Consider the following 12,265-nt stretch of genomic DNA (forward strand, 5'->3'; position numbering starts at 1 on the left):
AGTGCTTCACTCAGGAGAGGTAACTCTGGAAAGGGTAGAATCTCCCCTTTCCAATGGTAGCTCTGTCCAGTCGATCCCTGCTTGGGAATCACAGCAGGCGAAAGATCTCAAAGCAGGCATCCAACCACTAGCCACCAGGGATAGACTAGTAGTCCTTTAGGGAAGGGCTTGTCCTCCCCAACAGACTCTCAAGACTGTCAGTTTTTCTGTGGAAAAATGTGATGTACCTATGTTGCATAGGCCTACCCACACAAATGAGGTACCATTTTTATCGGGAGACTTGGGGGGAATGCTGAGTGGAAGGAAGTTTGTGGCTCCCCACAGATTCAAGAACTTTCCATCACATAAGTGTGAGGAAATCTTTTTTTTTTTTTTTTTTAAGACAAAGTTTGAGGTTTGAAGAGCTCTTGGTAAATTGTGTTTTTTAAACTTAGTGAACGCCAAACATATCATCCCATTATGGATTCCCCTGTGTCTAGTTTTCAAAAACGTGCAAGTTTGTTAGGTTTTGCTAGGTGCCGGATTAGCTAGGGCCCAAAATCCACAGCTACCCACCTTGCAAAAAAAGGGTTAATTTTGAGTGAAAAAATTTGATGTTTTGGGCTGTTGCCTATTGCGGGCACTAGGCCTACCCACATAAGTGAGGTACCATTTTTAACATGAGACTTAGGGGAATGTTGGGTGGAAGTAAGTGTGTGGCTCTATGTTGACTCCAGAACTTTCCATCACAGAAATGGTAGGAAAGTTAGTTTTTTTAAATCAAAGTTTTCGGTTTGCAGGGGATTCTGGGCTAAAAAAAAACTTGGTGAGAGCCATGCAAGTCACCCCACAATGGATTCCTTCAAGTATCTGGTTTTCAAAAATGTACAGGTTAGCTAGGTTTCCCAAACTCCACAGATACCCACTGTTGAGAAGAGTCAATTTTCTGTGGCAAAGCGTGGTTTCCATTTTGCATTTTGCCATTTGCTACCCCACAAATGACGTACCATTTTTATTGGAAGACAGCTAGAAGCACAGAATAGTAGAATGTCTGCTATTAGCAATTGGATTTCACTGCATTTGTGCCATCCAAGTATAAGCCAGAGTGTAAGAAATAAGACAGCTTGAAAAAAACTTCTAAATCATTTGCTAATAGGGTTACCCACAAATTCAGAGATGTACAAGTAACCACTGCTCCAAAACTCCATATCTTGTGCTCAAATCAGAAACACTTTGGTTTCCTTGATACCCATTTTTTACTCAAGATATTTTGCCATATAAATTGATCTATTCTCGGTACACAAAGAGAAAACATTGTACAGTGTTGCTCTGTTGTTGGCTCTGGGTACCTTGGGTTCTTAGAGAACCTACAAACCTTATATATCATCACAACCAGATGGGTCTAACGGACATAATGGCATATTGCTTTTGTAAATCAGCCATTGTGACAAAAAGTCACAGATGAAAGTATTGTCACAAATGGCCATCTTTTTCCTACTCATTTTCAATATTTCTTTATTTAAACAGTTTGTTTATTTGGGAAAGCCTTAAGGGGTCCACACACATGACCCCTTGTTAAATTTGGAATTTTGTCTATGTTTCTGAAATCCATAGCTTTCCTGGATCACCCATCTGTTTCACACTGGTTTGCATGTCAAACTGGAAGTTGGTTGAGAAAACAAAACAATAGGAAAACATTAAATATCTCTTTGAAAAATGCCACAAATATGGCAAAAAATATGTTTTTATTCAGACCTGCATGTTCCTGAAAGGTGGGTAGTTGGTGGCTTTAGCACAACAAACTGGGGATGCCATGTTTAGGAAACAAAACAGACACTTTTATCCGGAGCATCTTTTTCCTATTTATCCCTCCATTAACCTCAATCTGTAGCTTTATTTTGCCTATTTTCTCGGTCCAATTAAGAAGAATCCACAAACCCTGGGTACCTTTAGAATCCCCAGGATGCTGGAAAAAGTAGGACACGGATTTGGCATAGACACTTCCTTATATGGAAAAGAGTTATACAGCCTTAAGCATGTACTACCTCATTTAGCCAAAAAGGGCTCAGCACTGGGGGGGGGAAAGGCCCAGCAGTTAGTGTCACAAATTATCTACAAAACAGGATCAATGAAGTCTGAGAAAAGAAGGAATAAGCCATCTGAAATTATTGAGTCAGCCTCCAGAAGAGTGCAGTTGGTTTTCAGAGGTCAGACATCCAAAGACATCATTTGACTTACACTATATCTGAGTTGCAAACCCTCACCACGATGGATGTAATTTTATGCATATTTGGAGAGCATGCTGTCATGTGAAGGGTATCCTGGTGCTAATACAGGGGCAATCTGGTTCTCCAGAGAGATGGCCTTGTTGAAGATCCACGTCTTCAGCTTCTTCTAGAATTCAATGATTGATGAGGTGGTTCTGATGTGGAAGGGCATGTTGTTCCAGGCTTTAGGTGCAAGGTAGGAGAAGGCATGACCGCCAGATCTGGTTCTACACGTGTGGGGTGTTGTGAGTAGTAATCTAGCTGAGCTGAGGTGTCTGGCGGCTTTGTGAAAGTTGATGCAGTCATGGAGGTATACTAAGCCCATATTGTGAAGGGGGCTTTGAAAATGCATGTAAGGAATTTGAAAATAGCTCATTTGTGAAAGGGAAGTCAGTGGAGCTCCTTAAGGTGGGTGGCAATGTGTACTTGGGGTGATAGGTTGAGGGTGAACCTGGTTGTTGGGTTCTGTGTAGTTTGGAGGGATCTGGTCTGTTGCCTATTGTTATTTCCAGTGTAGAGAGTATTCCCTTAGTCCAGTTTGCTGGTGATGAGGGATTAGGTGACAGTTCTGATGGTGCTGTTGGGGAGCTATTTGAAGATCTTCCTTAGCATCCAGATAGTGTGGAAGCAGGAGGTGGTGTTTATTTGAGCAGTCATAGACAGCTGATAGCTGAAAATTATCCCTAAGTTGTTGGCATGGTATCAGAGTGGCTCCATCAACCAGGTGGGGTCCCATGGCACAGAGGGGGTCATTACAACATTGGCGGTAAAAGCCGCTTACCGCCGTGCAGAACACTGCCAATACACCGCCGCGGAATTCAGCCACAGCTATTATGACACACATCTCGGAACCCGCCGAAATTCAGACACCCACACAAGTCCGCCAGACCATAGGTCAGTGTAAAACTGGCGAAAACAAAACCTCCACCGTCACGCCAACAGAAACACGCCCATGCTATCACGACCCACTAATCCACGCGGCAGTCTTTCAACCGCGGTATTCCATTGGCGGTACACACCGCCGCGCTCAAAATACACACACACATCTCCAAAACACCGCCACATTGGACAATTCCAAATACACACACCTGATACACATACAAACAACACTCCCACACACCCAATTCAATATAAAACACACACCCGCAACCCCCTACGACCACAAGTCACGACCGAAGGCCAGAGAGACAGAGAGCACAGCAACAGAGAACCCCACCACACAGAGGCACACAACACCATCACCCATATAACATTACACGCACAATACACCACACACCACTACACATTACCACACACATCAACACTGACACCACCCCACACATCACCCAAACCACCCCATGTCACGCCAAAGACACCCCCGGTTTTCCGAGGAGGAGCTCCGGGTCATGGTGGAGGAAATTCTACGTGTAGAGCCACAGCTATTTGGCTCACAGGTGCAGCACACATCCATAAGCAGAAAGAAGGAGCTATGGCGCAGAATAGTCAACAGGGTCAACGCAGTGGGACAGCACCCAAGAAATCGGGAGGACATCAGGAAGAGGTGGAACGACCTACGGGGGAAGGTGCGTTCAGTGGTCTCCAGGCACAATATTGTGGTTCAGAGGACTGGCGGAGGACCCCCACCTCCTCCCCCACAACTAACAACATGGGAGGAGCAAGTCTTGACCATCATGCATCCAGAGGGACTCGGAGGAGTCGGTGGAGGAATGGACACTGGTAAGTCATATCTAAACTATCATATCCCCCACCCTACCTGCATGCCATCACACACCCCCACCCTCACCCCCTCCCCTATCACTCCAACTCCTCACTAATGTACTAATAACACAAACCACACATCCCAACACCAAGCCCTGCATGACACAACTAAGCATGGTCACCCCTCACCAAAGCATGCTCACTGTACATACCCATAACAACCCCCTAACCATCATCACACAAACCCACACACAGGAATGCCTGCACTGGGGTACACAAACACCCACCCATTGCACACCATTACACACACACACATACAATAATCATGCTCTTATATCCCTGCAGGACCACTAAGGAACGTCACCACACAGGAGGGTCAAGACATCTCCACTCCACCCACAGAAGAGGCCCACAGTGACAACAGCAGCTCTACCCTACTGGATCCTGATGACCAGCCCGGACCATCGTGGGCCTCGGGACAGTCGGTTCCCCTTGCACAGGCACAGCCCAACAACGACCTTCCACCCTCTGGTAACACCAGCACAGCACCCACCCAGCGGAAAAGATGGGAGGACATTCGCCGCTGGAGCAAGAAGACGGCGGAAGCTCAGCTGGGGATGGCCTCCCAACGTGGGAGGGGTGCCCGTCGCACCATGACCCCCCTGATGTTCCGGATCCCGACGGTGGCCTACCCGGAGTTGGATGGGCGCTTGAGGGCATCACAGCTGACACAAGGGGGTGAGTAGACTCTCATTCTGGGGACTTGGTGCGCAGTTGAGGGGTCTGGGTGGGGGAGGAGGGCTGTGGGTGTACCTAGGCCAGGCAGAAATACGTAGGCTAGGCCCCTCCATAATGCAGGGCATGTGCCACTCCACCCCACCTCAGTAGTGGGCCAAGTACAGGTATAGATGCCCCTGTGGCATCCATGTGTGCAGATGTCCACCATATCCATGTAGGCCATATCCCAGCAATTGCATCTGTAGAGGCCAAGAGCACGGCGTAGTGCAGGGGGCTGCTGTGTCTGTATTGTCCGCCAAACGGTAGCGGTAAGCCATGCACTCAACCTGTCTTTCTTCTGTCGTCCCCTCCCCCCTTTTCTGCTCTCCCTGTTCTTTTGTGCATCAGCATCATCAGGCGGAGGTACAGTGGCACCGGGGCACGAGGGAGCTGCATCCCACATGGCCATGGAGGGCCACACCACGGACTCAGAATGCACCAGTGGGACGGAGGGCGAGGGCGAGGGTAGCTACACGTCATTCCCCGGATCACCAACCAGCGACACGGACTCGTCCGCAGATGGGAGCTCCCTTGTGGTGGCGGCACCGTCTGTGCCCCACACTTCTACAGGTACAGCTGCCACCTCCCCTACCAGCACCGCCCTCCCAGCAGCCCCTCAGTGTTCGGCCCGTGCCCACTCACCCAGGAGGGTGGGCATCACCTTCGCCCCAGGCACCTCAGGCCCTGCCCCTGTCACCCCTGCTGCCCTCAGTGAGGAGGCCATTGACCTCCTCAGGTCACTCACTGTTGGGCAGTCTACCATTGTGAATGCCATCCAGGGTGTAGAAAGGGAGTTGCAACACACTTATGCATTCCTGGAGGGCATTCATTCTGGTCAGGCTGCCCATCATAGAACCCTGCAATCTCTGGCCTCAGCACTGATGGCAGCCATTGTCCCTGTCTCTAGCCTCCCCCTTCCAACTTCCTCCACCCAGACCCAATCCCCTGTACCCCAGCCTGTCCCAAGCACACCATCAGACAAGCATGCATACACCTCAACACCCAAAAGTAGCTCAGGCAAACATAGGCACCACACAACCCACAGGCACTCACACAAGCATCACCCACATGCAGACATACCAACATCCACTGCCTCCACTGCGTCCCCCTCCTCGTCTCCCTCCTCCCTCCCAGTATCGTCTACACTCTCACCTGCACGCACTACATCTACAGGCACTAGGACTCGCACCAGAACACCCAGCACCACACCCCGCTCACTTGCACTCACCACCCCCACTCCCATTTACACGTCCCCTGTGTCCTCTCCCAGTGTGTCTGTAACACCCCCTCCCAAAGTACACAAACGCAGGCACCCACACACCCAACATCCATCCACCTCACGACAGCCTCCAGTACCTGCACCCAAAACACCTAAAGTGACACCTCCTACAACCACCTCCTCTTCCTCCACTCCGACCCCCTCCAGCTACCTATCCCAGTGTTCGTCAGAAACTCTCCCTCACCAACGTTGACCTCTTTGCCCCCACCCCTCCAATTCATCAGTCCCGTAGTAGCGCCTCGGCCAAAAAGACTCCAGTACCAGTGGTGCGTGTTACAGGTGTGTGGAGTGCACCAGCCACCAGGGCAGGCAGTGTGATACGGAGCCAAGGCACTGCCAGTCCACCCCCTGTAAAGCATCGCAAGTTGGCAAGTGGGCGACGGGACCGGGTGAAGACTCCTGGAGGCAAAACTACTCACAAGGGTCCCAGGGGGATTGCATAGTCAGCTGTGACTCCTCCAAAGGCGGTGAAGTGCCAGAAAAAGTCTGCACAGCCTCGTGAGAGCAGCACGGCGGAGAAGGGCGGCATCCTCGCCGGCGGCCGGGACGCCACAGCCAGCACTGTCGTCACTGGTCCGGAGACCACTGCCGGAGTCAGTGCCCTGTAGGGCCCAATTATCGTCACTGGTATTGTCACTGGTCAGGAGACCACCGCCAGAGTCAGTGCCCAGGAGGGCCCAAGTATCGTCACTGGTCAGGAGACCACCGTCGGAGTCAGTGCCCTGGAGGGCCCAAGTATCGTCACTGGTCAGGAGACCACCGCCGGAGTCAGTGCCCTGGAGGGCCCAAGTATCGTCACTGGTCAGGAGACCACCGCCGGAGTCAGTGCCCTGGAGGGCCCAAGTATCGTCACTGGTCAGGAGACCACCGCCGGAGTCAGTGCCCAGGAGGGCCCCGGCTGCCACAGCCCCGCTGGGCAATGAGGGACCATCTTGCCACACACCAATGCACAGGTCAGAGACCGCCATGCAAAGCACAGCTGAACAGGGCAAGCACCGCTGAACAGCCCAAAGACCGCCATGGCAAAGCACCGCTGAACAGGGCAAGCACCGCTGAACAGCCCAGAGACCGCCATGGCAAAGCACCGCCGAACAGGGCAAGCACCGCTGAACAGCCCAGAGACCGCCATGGCAAAGCACTGCTGAACAGGGCAAGCACTGCTGAACAGCCCAAAGACCGCCATGGCAAAGCACCGCTGAACAGGGCAAGCACCGCTGAACAGCCCAAAGACAGCCATGGCAAAGCACCGCTGAACAGGGCAGAGCACCGCTGAACAGGGCAGAGCACCGCTGAACAGCCCAGAGACCGCCATGGCAAAGCACTGCTGAACAGGGCAGAGCACCGCTGAAGAGCCCAGAGACCGCCATGGCAAAGCACTGCTGAACAGGGCAAGCACCACTGAACAGCCCAAAGACCGCCATGGGAAAGCACTGCTGAACAGGGCAAGCACTGTTGAACAGCCCAAAGACCGCCATGGCAAAGCACTGCTGAACCGGGCAAGCACCGCTGAACACAGGCAGAGCACCGCTGCAGAAGGAAAAGACTGCCACATCAAGCATCGTTATCCCATGTACAGCTGGGGCAGTGACGGGACAGGAACTGTCACGGGGAGCCTAATCCAGTCTAGGCACCATTCCCCCTCCAGAACCAGTGGTGAGATCCATCCACTACCTCTGTCCTTCACAGGATGAAGCACTCTGGGCACCAGTCCCCCTCCAGAACCAGAGGAGGCTGTTATCCACTTGAGAGACTGTGGCTTTGCATTCCCCAGGATATGGCAGTGGGCAACCCACCCACTGTAGAGACTTGAGAGACTGTGGCTTTGCACTCCCCAGGATATGGCAGTGGGCAACCCACCCACTGTAGAGACTTGAGAGACTGTGGCTTTGCAGTCCCCAGGATGGAACAGTGGGCAACCCACCCACTGTAGAGACTTGAGAGACTGTGGCTTTGCACTCCCCAGGATACATCAATGGGCATGGAGCCCCATTGTGGATGTGGCGTGGTGCTGTAATCTGGCTGAGGTGCCCCCCCCCTTCCATTCCCCCTGAGGTGCGTGTTGTATTTCTCTCTGATGCCCCGGCAGTATTCTCTCCGTTTGTGGACAGGTATCTTGTGTGGGCCTCGCCCATGCATTTTTGGACCAGTGGTGCACGGACATTGAGATGTGCATATCTGCACTACTTCTCGTGATGTATATACTTTTTAATGAGTTTATATATATATCTGTAGATATTTGAAACATGTATTTTGATACATTACAATGTTTGGACTGATTTCCTTTTGTGTTTGCATTCTTCCGGGGGGGTTGTGGGTTGTTACTGTGATGTTTGGAAATGCCTTGGTGTGTGTGTGGTAATGTGCGAGGGTGGGGGTGTTGCGTGTGTGTCCCCCTGACTTTTGCCTCCCCCCTCCCCTATGTCGTAGGTGCAGTACTCACCGGTGTCTTCGCCGCCGCAGGCGCTGTTGTTCGTAGATGAGTAGGAAGACAAGGGCAGGTAGGATTTGTATTTCCGGCTCCATGGGTCCTCCTTCCTCGTGGGATGTGTTAGGGTGAGCATTTTCCCATTGCAACAGCAGTTTCCGCCGTGTTTTTATCCACGGTGAATCCGCCCCGCAAAAGGTGGCGGATTGGCGGGTTGTGATACTTTGGGCGGTACATTGTCTTCCGCCTGTCTGTTGGCGGTGACCGCCGCGCTGCTTGTCTGTACCGCTGTGGCGGTCGGAATGTTAAAGTGGCTGTCTTTGTTGGCGGTTTCCGCCACGGTCATAATTCCCTTTTTTTGTCGGCCGGCCTGTTTGCGGTATTACTGCACCTTTAAAACCGTCCGCCAGGGTTGTAATGACCCCCAAAGTGTCTTCTGAGGGTAACAACTTCTATCTTGTTGGTGTTCAATCAGAGGAAGTTGGTTTTCACCCACCCAGCGACTTTGGTCATCAGGCAGAAAACTTTGTCTGACTCTTAGGTATGTTGTGTGAGAGAGAGAGTAGCAGATGTGTGTCATTGGTATAGGATACATTGATTCCGGGGGTGGAATGATGCTGGCAGGCGTGATGGTTGGGCTGAGTGATGAACCTTGAGGTACTCCACAGATGAGGTTGCAGGTGTCTCGGCAGTAGGGGGACAGGCTAAAGATGGTGGGTCCTTGGATGCACGCTTTGTGCAGTCATTGGGTAAGGATGGGCTGAGAGATGGTGTTGAAAGCTGCAGAGAGTTCAAAGAAGATGAGGGTTGCGGTGTCTCCTCGGACTATGACCATGCAAATGTCTGTTGGGGCAACAAGGGCTGCTTCTGTGATATAGTTCAGACTCAGTATAGATGGAGTGGCATTAAGCAGCTTGTATTCGATGAGGTGGGTGGCTAGGCATTTGTTGAACAGTTTCTCCAGGACTTTGTCTGGCTAGGGTAGCAGTGAGATGGGTCAGTACATATCTAGTGTCGGGTCTACGGAGGGCTTCTTGAGGAGAGAATTGTGCTATGCTTTATGGCCTTTGGTTAGGTGAAAGTGATGATTGCAGCATTCTGGATCGGGTGAGTGCCGAGCCGATGTCATCCAATTCTTTGATTAAGACGTAGTAGGGCCACAGGTCTGAGGGAACTCAGGAATGGATGGATTGTGTGGTAACTGCAGTTTCTTTCAAGGTAATGGGCGGCCCGTTTGGTTCCTTGGGTGTTGGTCAATATGTGTAGAAGAGCTGTGAGAGCAGCAGGAGTCCGGATGAGGTTTAAAGCTGTCATAGTTGTTGGCTATATTGTCACAGAAGAAGAGGGACAGCTTGGGACAGAGTTCCTGTGAGCAGGTAGAGCTGGCTGCTGAGGAGGTGACATTTTTCACAATGGCGAACAAGTTTTTGGTGCTGTTGGTGGTATCCTCTAAAAGCACAAAGCATTTGGTGGCCCAGATCTGCTGGTGGTAGTGTCTGAGGGTAGATTTGAAGTTGTTCCTTTCTGTGTTGTCCTGGCTCATTTTCCATCTACTCTCCAATCGTTTGCAGTGGCATTTGGTCATCGTGACCTCTAATATGTACGAGTGGCTTAGGTTTTGTGCTGTTGTTGGGTTTGAGTGGTGCCAAGATGTTGACTCAGGGAGGGACACCTGTGGATTGTTAGTGTATGCCTATACTCCTCCTGTGGTGTAATCAAAAAGTTCAAAAAGCAGGGTTATCTTGATGTTGAATAAAGCAGAAGGGGGGAAGCCGTCTTGTGAAAGGCCCAGATGAAGATGATACCATTTTTATCCTGTAGGTCAGACAAAGTTAAACCACTTAATACATTCTAGATTGCTGTGGGTCACCGTGTACAGCCTTTCAAAAAGAATGGAGTGGTCCACAGTGTTGACAAACGCCCGATTAGATATAGCATTAACAGGAAAGTCCCTTATCTCTCATCTGTTACCTTGAGGGCACCAGATGCGTGGTGTTTTGGGCTGAAACTCGACAGTACAGATGATAGACAGTGATTAGTTTCCGTATACTGTAGAAGTGAGGTTACATTACAGTATATTTTTATCGTGTTGGTTAGAACAGAAACGTGCAATGAGTCGAATACTAGATAATCTTGATGAGCTCAAGATGTTCTTTTTCAGTAGTGGGGTAAGTAGTCCTTCTTTCGACTGGTCTGGGACAAGTCAATCTTCGATAGATCGATATAGCAACCGATAAGTGAAATACGCAAAAGCAAGCTTTTAAGTATAGTATCTTAATAGCCATTCTGGATTTACTGGAAATCGGAATCATTTGGCCAGTCTTATGGACAATGCGGAAAGATCTAAAAGGCTCACGTGCTGATACCATCACTTCCCTCTATCAACCAGAAATCGTTCATAGTGTTGGCACAACTGATTCAAATGCGCATCTCATGTCTGAAGTCAGGTTGGACACGATCTAATAAAATAAACCTTGCCGAATGTCAGTTTTCACCAAAGTAGGTTTAACACGAGTTCTCTTCTAACAATTTTAACACCGAATGAGGTCTGTCCCCCAAAAATGGAGAGAGATCTCTTCTTCAGTTTGTTCTCATAATTCTATTTATTTTTAAGGTCAAGATGTACACCAGAACAACAGAAGGAAGTAAATAATGGCGAAAAAATAATGTCTACTTATATTTTTTGATGAAAGCTAAACCCGTATAAAGCGCCCGGGTTTTGTCAGCAGACTAATGTGTGATTAGAAGAAGTTCTTTGAAGAAGTGAGTCTTCGGCTCACTCATTTAAATCTGTAGGCCTTCTTAAATTGTTATGCTTTCTTCTTTTTCATGCTTTCAAAAGTAGCTTCAAACATTTATGTAACCTACAATCATTAAACCGCCAATGCTATTAAACAATTTTATGCATTTACTATTTCACAACAGGTAGAACGATGTCAACCTTGCAAGACATTTTCTTTTTACTACCGTTACAACTGACAGAGGTTTCTTTTTAAACATATCGTGCTTCATAATAATCTGTGTTATTTTTATTTTTGGACTCTACTGCCATCTGCTGGGGGAAAAAAATCAACAATGATGAACACTTAATAGTCACATTGAGTATACTTACAACAACATGGCAAAGGCCAGTGGTCTTAATCTTCTGGCTATTGTGGACCTCCACTGAATTATTATTGGAATTCGGGGATCCCCGACCAAGTCATTATTGGAAGTCGGGGACCCCGGAGTAAGCATTTTCGACGACTTGAACTGCAAAACAATATACAAAATATACTGAAACTAACACTGATCGAACAAATTATACAAATAATGAAATATTTTATTTGATTTACAAATGTAAAACAATCCAAATTTTTAATTTTAATGGGTAGTTTGGTGGTTTTTTTTGTTTGTAATTAATTGGAGGCCACCAATACTCCACACTATATTCTGTTTGATGCACTTGCACTGCTTCAATGAGTCAATCTGAGAATACCAACTTTATTTTTAGTCTCCAATTTCAAATACGTTCACCTTTACAGAACATTTAAAACATTTCAGCATTACATTTTGCTTGCTTGTTTACATAAACTTTATTAATCTGTTGACATTACTTAATGTTCGCGTATTCCCAGAGGTCCCTGGACCACAGGTTAAGAACCACTGGCATAGACAGAAATGTTACTTATTTTATAAAACTATGGCATACTTATGCAGGCTTCAATGAAATCGCTATTATTTATATTATACATTACATCCCTATATGTCACAATGTTACTCAACCATAACAAGGACACAATGTTAAAATTATCATGTACGTTTCTTGCACGCCAATATTGCCATGTTTATTCAACAAAT

At 48.7% G+C, this 12,265-nt stretch overlaps 1 long non-coding RNA gene across 2 annotated transcripts in view; it reads right to left on the reverse strand.

The window, feature by feature from the left end:
* Positions 1-12,265, reverse strand: part of LOC138260134 (uncharacterized) — a 158,351-nt gene that overhangs the window by 38,427 nt on the left and 107,659 nt on the right. For both annotated transcript variants that reach the window (XR_011198813.1, XR_011198812.1), the window contains exon 2: positions 11,538-11,677. This is a non-coding gene — a long non-coding RNA (uncharacterized lncRNA). The remainder of the gene's footprint in view (positions 1-11,537; positions 11,678-12,265) is intronic.

This window comes from Pleurodeles waltl, chromosome 9 (assembly GCF_031143425.1).
Source record: "Pleurodeles waltl isolate 20211129_DDA chromosome 9, aPleWal1.hap1.20221129, whole genome shotgun sequence".
Taxonomy (NCBI): domain Eukaryota; kingdom Metazoa; phylum Chordata; class Amphibia; order Caudata; family Salamandridae; genus Pleurodeles; species Pleurodeles waltl.